Here is a 17,129-nt window from a genome sequence, read left to right on the forward strand (position 1 = left end):
CTCTACTTGGCCTTCCTTCTCTCAGAATTCATTTCCTTCGGCGCCCACCCCAAAACCAGTGTAGGCTTAAATGAGGCCTTTGAGGGGACCGGGTATGGAGATCCACAGCTCAGAAGGCTCTGAGTGGGGACCCTCCTCAGCCATGGGTTGATGCAGTGGCACTCCAGGAAGTGACCAGGAACACTGAGTGTCCTAGCCCTCCTGGGACTTCTGGATCTCTGCAGTCAGGGGAAGGCTCCTGGGGCTCTACTGCTGCCAGCTGTGGGCAGGGATTGAGTAGGCTGCCACTAAAGCAACTCGACCAGGGAAAGGGCTTGGGGAAGCCGGGTTGAGTGGGGGGTGGGTGGCGGAGAAGGGCTCTGGGAGCTGATGCTGATGATGGGGCTGGGGAGGATTGAGGGGGATTCTGAGGGGAGGTCATTCAGCTGGGCAGACCCTCCTCACACAGGCTGTAGGAGCTGCAGGAGAGATGGAGGAAGGAAGGCAGGAAGGGGAGAGGGAGGTAGAAAAGAAAGCTAGCAGGCCATGGGATCCTAAGGATCCCTCTAAAATCTCATAATACCGCCCACAGACCAGTCCAGCCGAATTTCATTCCCCGCCGCCAGAGGGCGCCCAACTTACTCGGGCGGACAGGGACCAGGGCGTGAGGGCTGCAGGGCTTGCGCGTGGGGAGGCGTCTCGGGGCTGCAATCTGCAGACAGATGACTGAGCTGGGCTCTCGTCAGAACCTGGCCCGGCTGCACGCAGGGGAGAGGGAATCCGACAGAGGCAAGTCCAACGGAGCGGATGCACCTGTGGAGCCTCTGCATCAGGAAGGCAAAACTACCCAGAGCAAGGAGCCAGGGTCGGAGTCAGGCCTTCCTGACAGGCTCCTCTCCTGGGACAAGGAGGAAAAATGAGGCCAGGGTGTAACCACCTGCCTCCTCCTTTCCTCTCTCTCTCTCTCTCTCTCTCTCTCTCTCTCTCTCTCTCTCTCTCTCTCTCTGTGTGTGTGTGTGTGTGTGTGTGTGTGTGTGTGTGTGTGTTTTCTTCCCTCCCTTTCCTTCCTTCCCTTCTTCCTCCACCCTTTCCTCCTCCCTCCCCTCCCAGGCGGGGAGAGGTGGGGGATCCCAAGAAGAGGGAGGCGGCTGTGTCACACAACCAGGCCAGAACCCAGGATCCTTGCACCCTGCTACCCTCCCCACTCTGGCTGAGCACTGTGCTCACCTCGGGTGAAAAGGTGGTGGGTGTCGTGGGCAGACAGGGCTTCCCCTAGCCCGCAGCCAAGGGGCAGGTGAGACCCCATGCGACAGCTCTGAACATGACATCGAGAAGGTTACTATCTGAGGGCAGAGAGACAGGAGAATGAAGCATGGGGGCCCCGTGCCCCACGCGACTTTGGAGGTCTCTCTTTCCACTCAGGCCTAGACCCAAGGCCTAGGGGTGGATTCAGGCTTAACTCTGGGGAGCACAGAGTGTTGGATCATCTGAGAAATGGTGGCAGGAAGACTTGCTTGGTGAACATGTCCTTCAAAGCCTGGGCCATAACACGAATTCCTCTTTAGGGACTGATTCCTTACCAGGACAAGACCAGCTTCCATTCACCTGACCCTTACTCTCTGGGTCTCAACTACAAATTCTGTTTTGGAAGTGTGTTTGGGGCTGGGGGATTTAAAGAGGGAACATAGACCCGAGAGGCAGACTTTAGGGCCTCTCTCTGTCACTTCCCAGCATCCTTGGTAGTTTCTCTCCAGTTCACTCTAGCCCCCTCCTCCACCTCCAGCTCCGGCCCCTCGGGGCCCATACCCCTCCTCTGCAGTGTCTGTGGGACAGCAGATGACAGAAAGGGTGGGCCACAAGGAATGCCCAGATTTAAATCTGGTCTTCAAACATCTAACGAACTACAACTCCCTCACGTGCGCCCAGTAACTCGGGTTCTTAGCTAATTCCAGATGTAGTGAGGTTGGCAACGGAGACTCACAGTTGGGTTATGTGTGTGTAGTGCTTGTATTCTTTCACTGAAGAGCCATCTGCACCAGCTGGTGTAACTGCGGGTGGCTGCGCAGACACTGAACGGCCCCCTGGCACCAGTTGGCACTGTCACATTTCCATTACGGATAAAAGAATCCACCTCAAATGGTTTCTGGAGGAAGGTTCATTGTTGTGTTTTAATTTGCGTTTTTATTATTTTTAAATGTGTAGGGGTGGGGTTCCCACTTATGGGTGCCCCCAGAAAGGCCAACAGCTCCTGGGAACTAACATTACAGGTGGCTGTGAGCCTCCCAACAGGAGTGCTAGGAACTAAGTGTGGGTGGGGTGGTGCTCAGTACAGTCATCTCCAGAGAGTGCAGGCATATCTACACTGGGATTGTTGTTCTTCCTCCATCAGCCCTCATGGGGGCGCTTCCACCCAGACACAATTGTTAGGACAGAAAGAAAGGGAAGGGATGCAAAAGCATCAGAATGTGAGGCAATCACCATTTCTTCAATTCACTGTTGCCTTCAGGTCATTCCAGAGCAGGCCCTCCTGTGCCCTGCATTCAGGTAATGGTGGTGATATCTCAGACACTCCTGGCTTTTTGTTAGTGCAGCAAAAACTTTCAGTACATAATAAACAGCTCAGGTATCAGATGCACTGTGCTCAAGCAATCAGTGGCTGCCATGACTCAATTCTAGCCAAGAGCTTTCAAAAAAACAATTCATACATATTAACATATACACAAATATAGTTATTTGAAGGCAGTGAGTGGCTTTGCTTCATGACTCTCAACTCTAATTGTCATGTAAAGCTTGCTAAAGATTTCACATGTTTTGTTTAACCATGTCATTCTTAGGCCTTTTTAATTAACAACAACAACAATAATGATGATGATGATGATGATGATGTATTCTTAAAGCCAAGAACAAAACTAACTGAACTGTAGCTTACTCAAGGATGCACACACATGCGGAAACATCATTGGCTGCTCTGTGGTTGAGTCAGAACAAAGCAACAGATGTTTCTGGTACCCATAAGCTGGTAAGTGTTGAGTTTCATCCTTGGTAAAACAAGAGCATCGACCTAGCATTCTTGAAAGCATCACCCCAATAGATGGTACAAAGTGCCACTTCACAGTTTGATAGCTAGTCTTGACTGTTGATTTGATGGAGTTTTATTTAAGCATCTCTGGTCATGTCTGCTAGGGTGTGTCCATAGAAGATTAGACCATGGAGTCCTGGTGTAACAAATGGTGGACTCAACTTATAAATTCAAAATTTGAAGATATGGGAGGTTTGGGATCTCCCAGTCTGCTGTTAGAAGTTTGCCACTAGACACCTGTCCCTGAGGGCTATGTCTTGCTCTGGCCCCTTCCTGTTGCCTCCTCACTCTGCTTTTTGTCCTTCACAAGATAACTCCTCTAACCACATGTTCCTGTCTCCACGATATTGTACCCAAGTAGGCAAGTGGAGACTTGGCTCTCTGAAACTGAGCCAAAGAAAGATATTTTCTCCTTTAAGTTGTTTCTGTCAGATATTTGGTCATAACTCCACAAAAGAAACTGAGGGAAAACCTCAGTTAGTAGCAATAAAAAAAAAATTTACTAAAATAGATAGTTTGCTGAGGATGGAATAACAATGAATGAATATAATTCTGTTTTGGGCTAAATGGATTGATAACAGTATACTCTGGGTCAAGGTATGAACACAAATATCTGGGTGACAGCTTCACTGGTTGCTTTCTTGGTAAATTGAAAGCTGAACTCAGCAGTGAACTGAGACAGAGAAAGTTAAGATAGTGTACCGGCTAGTTGTGTGTCAACTTGACACAAGTTAGAATCATCAGAGAGGAGGGAACCTCAATTGAGAAAATGCCTCTCTAAGATGGGATTATCGACAGGATGGTAGGACACTTTCTTAATTACTGATCCATGAGGGAAGGCCTCATTCCATTGGGTTGTTGGTCATAGGTTCTACAAGAGTGTAGACTGAGCAAGCCATGAGGAGCAAGGCAGTCATCAGCATCCTCCATGCTCTCTGCCTCAGCTCCTGCCTCCGGGTTCCTGCCTTGTTTGAATTTCCTGACTTCCTTCAATGGTGAACAGTGATATGGAAGTGTAAGACAAATAAACCCTTTCCTCCCCAATTGTTTTTTGGTCATGGTGCTTCATCTCAGCAATAGAAACCCTAACTAAGACAGATGATGCTGGGCGTTGGTGCCACACACCTTTAATCCCATCACTCGGGAGGCAAAGGTAGGCAGATCTCTGTGAGTTGAGGCCAGCCTGGTCTACAGAGTGAGTGCCAAGACAGGCTCCAAAACAATACAGAGAAACCCTGCCTCAACAAACCTAAAAAAGACAGATGATGGCTTTCATTTGCATACTGTGGAGAAAGGATTCCAAAACTGGTAAAGAACTCGAATATACCTTAACTACTTCCCAAAAGGACATTCCTTTCCATGAAACATTTTAGTAATAAAATTTATTACTGAAAATATAATGACATGAATGTTAACATATGAAAAGCAAACCAGAAGGAGGTCAGAGCAAAGCAAAGAAGCCGCTGCTGAAATGAAGTAAGGCCAAGCAAGGAGGCACTCGGAGCACTGTGACAAAGAACCTGGATCGTACGAGCCACATAACAAAGAGGCATATCTTTTTTATTAAATGTTTAAGTTTATTTTACATACCAACCACAGTTTCCCCTCCTTTCTCTCCTCCTGTACCCTCCCTGCAACCTCTTTTCTACACCACCACCACTACCCCCATCCACTCCTCTGAAAAAGTGGGGCCTCCCATGGGAGTCAACAAAACCTGGGACGTCAAGTTAAGGCAGGACCTAGCTCCTTCCCCTTCGTCAAGGCTCAGTGAGGCATCCCTCCATAGGTAATAGGCTCCAAAGAGCCAGCTCATGCACCAAGAACAGATCCTGGTCCCACTGCTAGGGGCCCCACAAACAGACCAAGCTATACAACTGTCACCCACATGCAGAGGGGCTAGGGTGGTGCTATGCAGGCACCCTAGCTGTCGGTCCAGAGTTCATGAGCTCCCAGGGGCTTGGGTCAGCTGTCTCTGTTGGTTTCCCCATCGTGATCTTGATCCCTCCTTGCTCATATAATCCCTCCTCCCCCTATTCAATTGGACTCCTGGAGCTTGGCCCAGTGCTCAGGGGATATCTCAGTGTATCTCTGCCAAGCAGGTCCTATGACAAACTGAAGGTCAGGCTTGTATCTTTAAGCTGATGCATGGCTACTCCATTCTCTTTAGTGCCAGTTATAACTGTAACAGGCCCCCCAGAACTTAGTAGACCCTCAGACCTAAACACAACTGACTCCAAAATGGAAGTACCATTCGGGCCATAAAATTTAGCACATAGAGAGCACCACCTGCCAAAATGAAAATGAAAACCTAATCCATCAAAGTCCATAGTTCTGGGAAAGTCTCTAAATGTACTAACCTTGCTTTTTGGTTTCATAGTTCTGCTTCTGGCTAAAATTCTTATTAACGGAACTATGTCATCTAAGGATGTAGTTTTGTGCTTAAAAGCTCACCCTGAGAAAGGCTTGGGGTTACCCTGGGACCCCGAACACTCAAGCTCACTAATAATGACTTCCTATTGGCTCAAACCTGTGTCTGAGTAGTCTTCCCTGGCAGATACCCCTACTGCATTTCTGGAAATCCCACAGGGGTTTCAGAGCCCATTGGAGCAAGGAAGACTACTATGGTCAGGACTCCTAGGGGGTGTGCAACCTCAGGTGTCCCTGGGCTCCAGGGCTCCCTTTGGTCAATTGCTGCCAACACTTCAGAGAAGTATAACACCTCATCTCAAAAGGGAACAAATTAGAAAGCTGCCTGATCTGTCACCTCCAGAGGTGAGTCTGGTTAAGACACCTTCTGGACCCATAAGAGGTCAGACATGGCTGCTGATGGATGCAGAGCCAAGGATATGTGTGAGCTGTCACAGGACCCCCGCCCCATTTGTTCGGGTGTGTGACTGTGTGCTGGCCCACCCCTGGTTGTCTTACTATGTGTCTTTCTGTGTGTTTCTGTTGGCTCTCTTTCCCTGTATTGCACAATGGCTTTCTCTGGAATGAGAATCCCCTGGTTTAAGACCCCTATGCCCTCTCAGGGACCTGAATACTCCTGGTTCTGCCAGGTCACCCAGAGAAACCAAAAACAGTCTCCACCTGTCCTACCCCTGGACTGCCTGCTTGTTTGCCACGTGACTCCTGCTCACAGTCCTGGGGTTGTCCTGTCCCTGTGTGGAGGTAGGGAGTGGCCAGGCCTCTCATCCAGGGCCTGGATGCACACAGGGAAGAGAAAACAGTTCCCACGGTGCACAGTCCTCTGCTCTCCACCTGCCCTAAGCAGACCCAGGGAAGGGAAAGAGGGAGTTCCATCCTTCCTATCTTATGGCTTATGTCACTTTTTCAAGCAATGATCCATATCACTGAAAACCTCAAAAAGCCACTATTCTTTGTAAAAGGTAGGGAAAGTATCCACCACTGTGGGAAGCTGTCTTTTCCAGGCTGAGAGGGGGAGTGTGGACCAAGAAGGGCTAGTTAAGGGAGTTAAGAGACAAGACAGAGACACAGGAATATTGTCAGGAGGTCATTCCGTCCATACTGAATGCTGAATGCCCTGAGTTTATTCTTCAACATACTTACACGTATCCAACCAAAAGTGGGGACAATGGCAGAAGACTTCTATTATCATGTATAAGGGGCAAAGAGACTTACTTTCCCTTAATCCTCCAGGTGTTTGGTAGCCATACCTGCCATCTGGCTTTCAGGTCAGTAGTAAACACACCTGAGCCCAAGTCTGTTGTTATTTCGATAAAGACATCTGCTTTCAAGGCCAAAACATTGTGCAGCTGCCAAGCTATAGACTTATAGGTATAAGGACAGTTTTGAACTCTCTGACCTTTAGTCACTATGGAATGGAGCCATCTTTATGGGCCCCAACACACCACACCCAAGTCAAGAGCGCAAAAGCCACAATGATGCCAAATGGACTGTCTCTGAACTGTAGACCCATTGAAACTGGAATTTCATCAGGTCCCAGGCCCTTCCACTAGGGTCATGGACCAACACCCACCACTCTCGGGCCTGGACCTAGGAACAGAGAAAGACAGTTAGAGAAATGATAGCCAGCTTGACTACAGACCAGCAAGCCATATTACATTTTGACCTTTGCTCACTGATGCCCACTTTAGGTGTTTGCTTATACTGGCAAAAGGAAAGATGTGGGACTTCTATCTTCTGAGATGGAAACTGAGTTTATAATCTGTGTATGCTCTGCAGTTGGGCCCACTAGGTGCCTAGAACAAGGGAGTTTCCATTGCAAAATTTGGGATTGCAAAACAGAGGCTTCCTGGAAATGCATAGATGAACACAAATAAATAGAAAGAAAGCCCCCTCCCAAGGAATGTACAATAGTAAAATGTAATCAAATGGCCATAAAATTATATGTCTGGAAATTCCTTTAAAAGAAATTCTGGCCACCAATGACTAGTTCATCTTGAGACCCATACCATGAAAGGGAACCCACCTTGACACTGCAGAGAAGGTCAGGACCCAGAGGCCAGATAGCCCAGAGATCTAAATTAGAACCAAAGATGACTGGGGGAGGGGAATCAATGAAATAGTTCCTAACAATATTCTTCTATACTGATAGATTGGTGCCCAGCCCAATTGTCATCAGAAGCTTCATCCAGCAACTGATGGGAATAAATGCAAAGACCACAGCCAAACATTAGGTAGAGCTTGGGGAATCCCACAGAGGAAGGATTGTAGGAGCCAGAGGGGTCAAGGACACCATAAAAAAAAACCCACAGAGTCAACTAACCTGGGCCATAGGAGCTCACAGAGACTGAACCAACCACCAGTGAGCCTGCAAGGGACTGATCTAAGCACTCGGCAAATATGTTACAGCTATATAGCTTGGTCTTCTTGTGGGACTCCTAACAGAGGGAGCAGGGGCTGACTCTGACTCTGTTACCTGCTTTTAGGTCCCTTTCCTCCTACTGGGTTGCTTGTCCAGCCTTAATAGAAGAGGTGGTACCTAGTCTTGTTGCATCTTGATATGCAGTGGCTGGTTGACACCCATAGGAGGTCTGCCCGTTCTGAAGAGACATGGAAAAGGAACGGATTGGGGTAGTGAAGAGGGGAGGTGGGGGAGGGAGGACTGTAGGGGGAGGAGAAACTATGGTCAGGATATAAAAACAAAAAACAAAGAGAATAAATGAATGCAAAGCAAAACAGACCTGTCCTTTGGAAAGCAGGGCGAACCTAGGGGATCAGACTGGATAGTCTGGATAGATTTACTATCCAGAAGAAACCACTTTCCCAGAACCCCATACACTTGGGTCCTAACAATCTCCTACCCATGTGAAGACACCAACAAATTCTCCCCTCCAAAGCACGTAACACAGCCAGAGTCCCAGCTCCCGATGTCCAGGAAGCTGAGGAATCCCCATTGTGTTCTTTTGTTACAGTTATATGAATAAAACTGGAGAAGGGGGGTCTCAAGTGAGTGGGGTGCCAAGGTAAGGGGTCCTGTGGGAGAGCATAGCAGGTTCCATAGCAGGGGAGGGTGGCCGAGGTGGAGGGAGTAACAAGCCAGGCAGATAGAGCTTGAATGAGGAGTTTATTTAGAAAGGGAAGTGAGGGGGAAGGGAAGAGACATAGAGGCCCCGGGAACAGAAGAGGAGAGAGACTAAGACAGAGACAGAGACAGCGAGACAGAGAGAGACAAAGACAGACAGAGACAGAGAGCAGAGCTGGAAGACAAAAGAGAGAGCAAAAAAGAGCGTACGTGGGCAGGGGTCTGACTTTTAAAGGGGTCCTTCACACCTGCCGGCAAACTAGTACTCATGGGACCCTGGGGTGACCAGGGTACTGCCTGAGTGCATTCTGCCAGGTGACAGGGGCAGGCCAGCGTAGTGCCTGAATCCTTACACCCATCCTTATTTTCCACTCTTGACAACGTCCACTGCTTATTAATCATTCCCAGACAGAAACTGGCCAGAATCGGTTGTTAAGATTGGACCCCCAGGCCCGCACTACATTGGGCTAGGAACTAACCAGAGTGTCAGCCCACTAACTAACAAAACTGATTGTGACTAGGGGCATCCCAAGTTAACATAAAGAGAGTAAAACTTATCTAAGGTCCAGAACCTTTGACCTAGACACTCCTCCTCATTCTGATGCCTGCTCTCCTGCCTGGTGGGTTAACACATCCTGACAGCAGGCCAGGAGACTGACTACTTGGTGGGCCTGTACTAATGGCTTGAAGAAATGTGCCTCTTCTGGTGTTTTCCAAACTGAGAAACCCCTCTTATTCCCCTTAGTATACATTGTGCTCTGGGCATAGCTGTATAATGGGGAAGAAGGGACAGTACATTTTAGTGTGGACCCTGGATCACCCTGATTGGAGCAGGCATATCTGGCTCAACAGCCATGGGCACATCAGCCTTTACCATAGAAAACAAAAACTTCAAGAAACTAGGTAGACAGGTTGATCAGGATCTATCAAACCACAGATTCCCTTGCAGAGATGGTCCTACAAAATCAGAGAGGCTTTATTTATTGTCATAAGATAAGAGGGACTATATATGGCTTTGGGGGAAACCTGTTGTTGATATGCCAATTGTTAGGAGTAATTTTTTTAAAATTCTTGCCATGGTTGGGGAAAACCTCTAAAAAAGAGAGAGACAAAGACAAGCATCAGATACTTGGTACCAGTCTCTGTTCTCTTGGCTCCCCTGGTGAACCCCTCTGCTATCAGCACTGGCTGGGTCTCTAATTCTCATTCTGATGGAGTTAACAGCAGGGCCCTGCATCTTAAACTATAAGGCCAATTACCAGTAAGAGTCCATGATTTGACTCATTCACTAAGACCAGTGGGGAAGGTAACTGGCCCCTAGACCTTAATAAGCCTCCATACCTTAGCACAACTGACTCCATGATGGAAGTGCCATTCAGGCCTTGAAGCTTAGCACATAGACAGCACTGTCAGCCAAAACAAAAAAGGAAGACCTAGTCCATCAAAGTCCATAATTCCAAGAAAGTCTCTATATGTACTAACCTTGCTTTTTGGCCTCTGTAGTTCTGCTTCTGGCTAACTGTTGTTATTAACTGAAGTATTTTAACTCGGGGTGTGGTTTTGTTCTCAAAAACTCATCTTGAGAAAGGCTTGAGGCTACAGGATCTGGAATACCCAGTGCCGTTGCAGGCTAGCTAATAATGACTTTCTATTTGCTTAAATCTGTTTCTGAGCAGTTTCCTCTGGTAGATACCCCCACAACACAGTGTTCACCAGGCTTTATTGTAGACAACTGAAATCACTCTAGCTCATTTATGAAGAGACAGATTTAGTGCAGGATATCAAGAGGAAAATTAGAGAGTTTGGCACCAAACTTGGCCTCCAAGTACACGTCCGAAGAGCATAGGGAGCTAGCAAGATGTCTAGCTTACAGCTCCTGTTGTCATTGGTAATGTTCTTAGATCAAAAGGCTGCTGTAGCTATCATAAACCTAAGAGCTTATGGGCCAAGACAGAAACTCAAAAGGAATCCACTCATCACTCTACCCAGCTTCCTGGAGACCCACAAGATATTACACCAAGCCTGCACCTGAGTCTTGAGGTGGTCTTTTCAGTGGAGCAAGAAATCACTCTTAAAAGGAAGTTAAGCTATTTTTTTAAATAGACACTTTTCTGTATTTGCCACAAAATTCTTTTTAAATTGTGTGTTTGTGAGTTTGTGCGTGTATACGTGCGTGTGTGTGTGTGTGTGTGTGTGTGTGTGTGTGTGTGTGTACTTATGGTGTAATTAGTAAAAACTGAAGACAGGAGGTGTGTCAAAATGGAGTCTGGATTCTGTATTTATTCTTGTCTTCTGTAGTTCTCAGCCTATTGATGGCCCCTTTCTACTTCCGGTCACTATACAAATGCTGCCTTAGCTGTGAGGCCTTCTGTTCCCACTCATCTGTGTTAGCATCATGCGCCAGTCTCTACCAAGCCCTCTCTGTCTCCATATTTCTCTGAGCACGTCTCACTCTCTGACATTATTTTATGTTGATTGTTCTTGCACACTGATATGTCCCCAGTGTATCTTCCAGAGGCAAATACATGCCAGGCTCTAAGGTAACAACAGTGAGCTTGGAGGCTGTGTAAGGTAGTGAGTGTGTGACTCTCTAGTTTTAGTGCCATCCCATTCGTATTTTGTAAGACAACAAATGTTTATTGAGTAAAGGCTCTATCCTCAGACCTTTCCAAAGTCACATGGTAAAAGAGATGATTATGTGCAGAGATAACATCCATATAGTGTGGAGGCAGCATTAGCCTATGTGTTATTACAGGTCTAACGGATGATCCCAGAGATGGTGGGGCTTCCCCAAACAGTGTCTGTTGCTCCCAGGCTAGAGGGACACCAGGCTCCTTCTATCCTACAATGCTACCATCTTCAGGCTCCCAAATTCTCTGAGAAAGCAGAGGCAGTATGGAAAGTGACTGGGGATGGGGGTCAGCCCTGGGATGTGATGTGCATTCATACCTCTAATATTCTGTCAGCCATCACACTTCCCTGCCTAATCCAGGGGTAGGAGATGATCTAGTAATGGCCCAGGAAGCAAAGGCTGCAGGTCTGGGCAGCATCCTAGGCAGTCGCTACTACCTTTAGCCAAGGGAAATTTTCAGGGACATTTTCCAGGAGCTTATCAGTCACAGAGAAAGTATTCCCACGTAGAACCCAGAAAATCTGAATCCAAATTCAGACCACACCAAACTATGTGACCCTAGTGGTTCGAGCTCTCTGACCTACATTCCAGCTCTGGCAAATTGGAATTGCTAAAGAATTCAATTAACTTGAATTCAGAAACTTGTACAGAATGTATGTAATCTTATGTGCAATACACAGAACACAGAAACATTTAACAAATGTAATAATTAGGAAGAAGTGGGGGGGAGAAGACAAAAGGGAACAGAAAAAAGAAAAGAAATGAAACTATAAACATAGGCACAATGAAGGTAGGCTAGAGACTGCAATGAAAGGCTTTGAGCAGGAATAGACACTGTCTAGAGAGCAAGTGTTCAGGAAATCAGAACATTTTAGTGGTGTGCTTGCATAATAAAATTAGCTTTCCTGGAAATCACTTAGTCCAAAAAGGTTAGAAACAAAGAGACACTAAGCCTGTGCTTAGAAGCTGTGTCTTGGAAATAAAGGGAGCTTCTGGCCTCTTAAAGCTACACGGTCAGCTAGCGGTACAGAGGCCTGTCTGGGGGCTTTAGAGAGGTGGCTCTAGCTAGCTGTGATAGGGAGGGCTGGCTGCTGTCATTGCCATCTCGATTAGGGGAAACAAGGCCAGAGGTGTGCTAGACAAAAGGTCATGATATTCAATTCGAAGGAAGCTCAGAGAAAACCACTGATGTTTGGGCGGGGAAAGAGGAAGTCCAGGATGACTCCCAGGTTTGTGTTTTGGGCAGCCAGGGACCAAGGATACATACCTCGGATGGATAGTGCAGAGAGGACCCACCAGCCCTTTGGCTGCTTTGCAGTCTTCCACCATTGCTCTTCCTCTCACACTGTATTCACCAATGTCTAATGTTCTAAGTACGCTCCCAAGGCAATTCGTAGAAACCCTAGACCATCACTTTGTGATATGATCCTCTCTTTTCCTTTTAAAATGTGTGTGTGTGCTTTGGCAACTCTTCGCAGTCACTTTCTAATCAAACCAGTTTATTTGTGTGACCTCCACAACCTTTGCACACATCATCCTCCTTCGGCTCACAGGAGCTCCATCCCAGTTTCTTGCTGGAAGGCTAATTAGATTGCTAAACAACAAAGCACAAGCCTGAGATAAGATGTAAGAACATCCCCACCCAAATGTTAGTTCAAAAACCACAGAAAGAGGAACTCCAAGATAAATATAGCATCCATGCTTATGCAAAAGTACATTGGGTCATTGGACTTCCCAGAGACATGGAAAAATAACACCCCAAATATTTACATGAGCTGTGGGGAAGAAGAAAGCCTTAAGCCAATGGCATCTATTTTTTTTTTTTTTTTTTCTGACTAAATACTAGCATTTCCATTAGAAAAAGAAGTCAGCTCATCTGCATAGAGAGAGCCCTTTTCTAGTAACTCAGCTACCCAAAAAAACCAGAGTTCTATCCAGAAAGCTGCCCAGGAACTTCAAAAAACAAAATAGAATTACCTGAAGACTGGCGGGTGTGAAAAAACAAGATCCCTGTTCAAAAGTCAAGACAAAAGAAGCAAAAAGCAGAAGCGACAAAACTCTGCTTTGACATTTTTTTATTGGCTACTTAATGTCAAACACTACATTTTTAAAACTGTGTATTTCATTTGTAAACTATGTATATATTTGAACAATGCTTACTAATGACTAAGAAAGGGCTGAGGGGTAAAACAACCCTGAACACTTTCCTTTCCCTTTCCTCCTAAATTATCAGTGTGATTGTTTAGCTAACACAGGAAAGGGTAAGAAAGCATTTCTTCCCGGCAGCACTTCTCAGAATAGTCTTGTCTTCATTATGAAAAGAAAGTAAGTTCCATTTCCAGAGGAAAGTGCGGCCTCTTGGGGCTGTCAACCCTTTGTGAATACACCAACTTTCAACTTGCCTTGACTCCCCCAAGCCCCCGTGTAAGGCGGGCCTATCTGGACATCTGTATTCAGAGGGCATTTGTATTAGTTCTTTTTTCACTGGTGATGACACACCGGAAATGAACTACTTACGGGATGAGGGGGCCATCTATTTCAGTTCACAGTTTTAGGAGACACAGTTCTCTGTGGCCTTTGAGGTATGACAGTGGGAGGAGCTCCCAGCTATGGCTGGCCTAGAATGCAGTGGGTAGACCAGGCTGGAATCCAGCTCAAAGAGATCGGTCTGTTTCTGCCTCCGGAGTGCTGGCATTAAGGGTATGTGTCACTATATCCAGCCATCCAGTAGGTTCTGATAAATATTCTTGTATTGCTCACAAACGATTAGCTAAGTCTCACCCCTGCCCAGTAGCAGTCTGCTTGTCTCCTCCCACCTTACCTCCATTTCCTGGGAACCCTGCCATACCTTGGTGCAAAATAAGTTTTCCTTCTTCCCATGGACCTTCTCATACCTCCCTTCCAGGCCATTTCCATTCCTTTGTGTCAGTCACCCATACCCAGAAACATTTTTTACCTAGGGTCTCCAAGGGCCACACCGAACTGGGAATCACATAGGTGGCCTTCACCCTCCTGTCCTCCACTATTACCTCTCCAGAGTCACACTACCCATCCCGTCCTCCATTACCATTTAACCCATCACCACTTTCCACCCTGTAACAACATGCTTGCAGGTTCCCCCTCTTCCTGCCTGAACTCATTCGCTGGAGATGCCAACTCTTTCATCCTGTCCCTCCAGACTACTCTTTGTCTTACTGAAACCTACTTGCAGGAACTCCTTCTCCACCACACCTCACTCCTGAGGGAACCTGCCTCTAGAAACGGACAGGGCCTTCTTAGAGTCATCCTCAGTTCCCTCTCAACATTTCCTCCTAGGCCATCGCTGTTCATCTCTATCATCGACTTACCTGCAGAAGCACTCAATACCAGGGATTCCACATCCACCACACATTCCTAAGATCCAGAGAAGGCACTAGAAACAAAGGAAGAGAACATTCACACACCAGGCAGTGTGGCATCCCAGCAAAGGCAGGCAGATCTCTGTGAGTTCACAGTCAGTCTGGTCTACATAGTGAATTCCAGGACATCCAGAGCTACATAGTGAGAAGACCTACTGCTAGTCCTTCACAAACTATGAGGTGGGATGAGAGAGAGAGGCAGAGAGAGAGAGAACTATAGGCCAATTAGACTGATTGATAACCGTAGACTCAAAAATACTCAATAAAATACATACATCAAAAAGATTATCTACCATGACCAAGTCAGCTTTATCCATAAGATACAGAGATTGTTCTACATAGGCAAGTCAGTAAATGCAATAAACCACATAAATGGACTCAAAGACAAAAATCACAGATCATCTCAATAGATGCAGGAAAAGTTTTTGACAAAACCCAACATGCCTTCATGATAAAAGTCCTAGAACATAGGAGTAGAGGGATCATACAAACAACAAAAGCTATGTATGAGAAACCAACAGCCAACATCATCCTAAATGTAGATAAACATGAAGCAATCTCACTGAAGTGAGGAGAGACAGGGATGTCCACTTCCCTACTCCTTTCTAATATTATGCTAGAAGTACTAACTGGAGCAATAAGGCAAGAGAAGGAAATTAAAGGGATACAAACAGGGAAAGAAGTCAAACCATCCCTATTTGCAGATGACATGATATTATACATTAGAGATCCCAAAAATCCTACCAGAAAATTTATAAAAGCAATAAACAAATTGAGCAATGTGGCAGCATACAGAATCAACTTACAAAAATTAATAGCTTTTTACACACCAATAGCAAACATATAGAGAAGGAGATCATAGGCACACTTCAATTCACAATAGCTCAAAGAAAATAAAGTATCTAAGAATAAACCTAGCCAAGTTTAAACCCCATAAGGAAAACAAAGACACCAGACAATGGAAAGACATCCCAAGCTCATGGAATGGTAGAATTAACATTGTGAAAATGACTATTTAACCAAAAGCTATTTCAAGGCAATCCAAATTAAAATCCCATCTCGTTCTTCACATAGAATAGCAGACCTCAGACAGCCAAAACAATGCTTACAAAAAAAAAAAAACAAGGCCACAAAGGCCACAGGGATTACCTTCACAAATACTAGGATTTATTACAAAACCAAAGTAATAAAAAAAAAATATAGTACTGGCACAAAAACAGACATATAGACAACAGGACAAAATCAAAGTCATAAAGATGAGTACATGCAACTTCAGCCACTTAATATTTGACAAAGAAGCCAAAAACACAAGCCAAAGAAAAGAAAACATCTTCAACAAATGGTGCTGGGAAAATTGCATGTCCACATGTAGAAAAATGAAATTAGACCTTGCATAAACACTAACAGCAAATGGATTAAAGACTTAAACATGAAGACCGAAACTGCTAGAAGAAAACATAAGCAGTGTCCTACGTGATATATAGGTGTTGGAAAGGACTTCCTAAATGGAACTCCATTTGATCAATAATAAAGGCCAACAAATGACATTTGGGCCTTCATGAAACTAAGAAGGATCTGTACAGTTAAAGAAACAAATCAACTGGGTGAAGAGGAAGCCCACAAAATGGGAATCTTTGCCATCTACACATCTGAATCTGACAGAGGATTAATATCCAGAATATGTAAATAACTCAAAAAAAAGATTAAAAGTTGACACATTCAAAAAAATGAAACTGACACATAGAGTTCTCAAAAGGAAAAAAAATGGTTTAAAAATATCTCAAAAGTTGTTCATCTTGACTAGCAATTAGTGAAGTGAAAACCAAAACAACTTTGAGATTTTTCTCTTACCCCAGCCAGAGCAGCAAAGACTGATGGAACACTGGCAACAAATTCTGGAGGAGACTCAGGATAAAGAGAACCCACACAAACTGTGGGTAGGGTTGCAAAATGCAGCACCACTATCAAAATCACTGTGGAGAACACTCAAATAAAAGCTAACAATAAGTCTACCATATGACCAAGCTATACCCCTCCTTGGCATATGCCAACATGACGCCACATCCTACTTCACAGATATTTGCTCATCCGTGTTCGTTGTTACTCCAGTTACAATAGCTAGGAAATGGTAACAGCCTACGTGTCCTATAACTGATGAATGGATAACAAAAATGCAGTATGTATACACTATGGAATACTATTTAGCTGTAAATAGAAATGAAATCATGAATGTTGCAGGTAAGTTCATGGAACTAGAAAATACCACACTGAGTGAGATCATCCAGACCAAAAAAGACAAACATTAAATGTTCTCTCTTAATGGAGGTTCCTAACTCCAAATCTTCAGAGGTGATTATATAGCCTGTAGTAATTACAGAAACTAGGAAAATAAAACTAGACCATTGTCAGGAGAGGAAGGGGACATTCAGGAACAATAGAAAAGGTAATAACAGGTTATTGGTAACCAGATCAGAGAAATGGGAAGGGCATCCTAGGGAAGAGGAGGGAGGTAAATACAGGAGAAGTAAGCCAAGT

The sequence above is a fragment of the Phodopus roborovskii genome, unplaced genomic scaffold (assembly GCF_943737965.1).
Source record: "Phodopus roborovskii unplaced genomic scaffold, PHOROB, whole genome shotgun sequence".
Taxonomy (NCBI): Eukaryota; Metazoa; Chordata; class Mammalia; order Rodentia; family Cricetidae; genus Phodopus; species Phodopus roborovskii.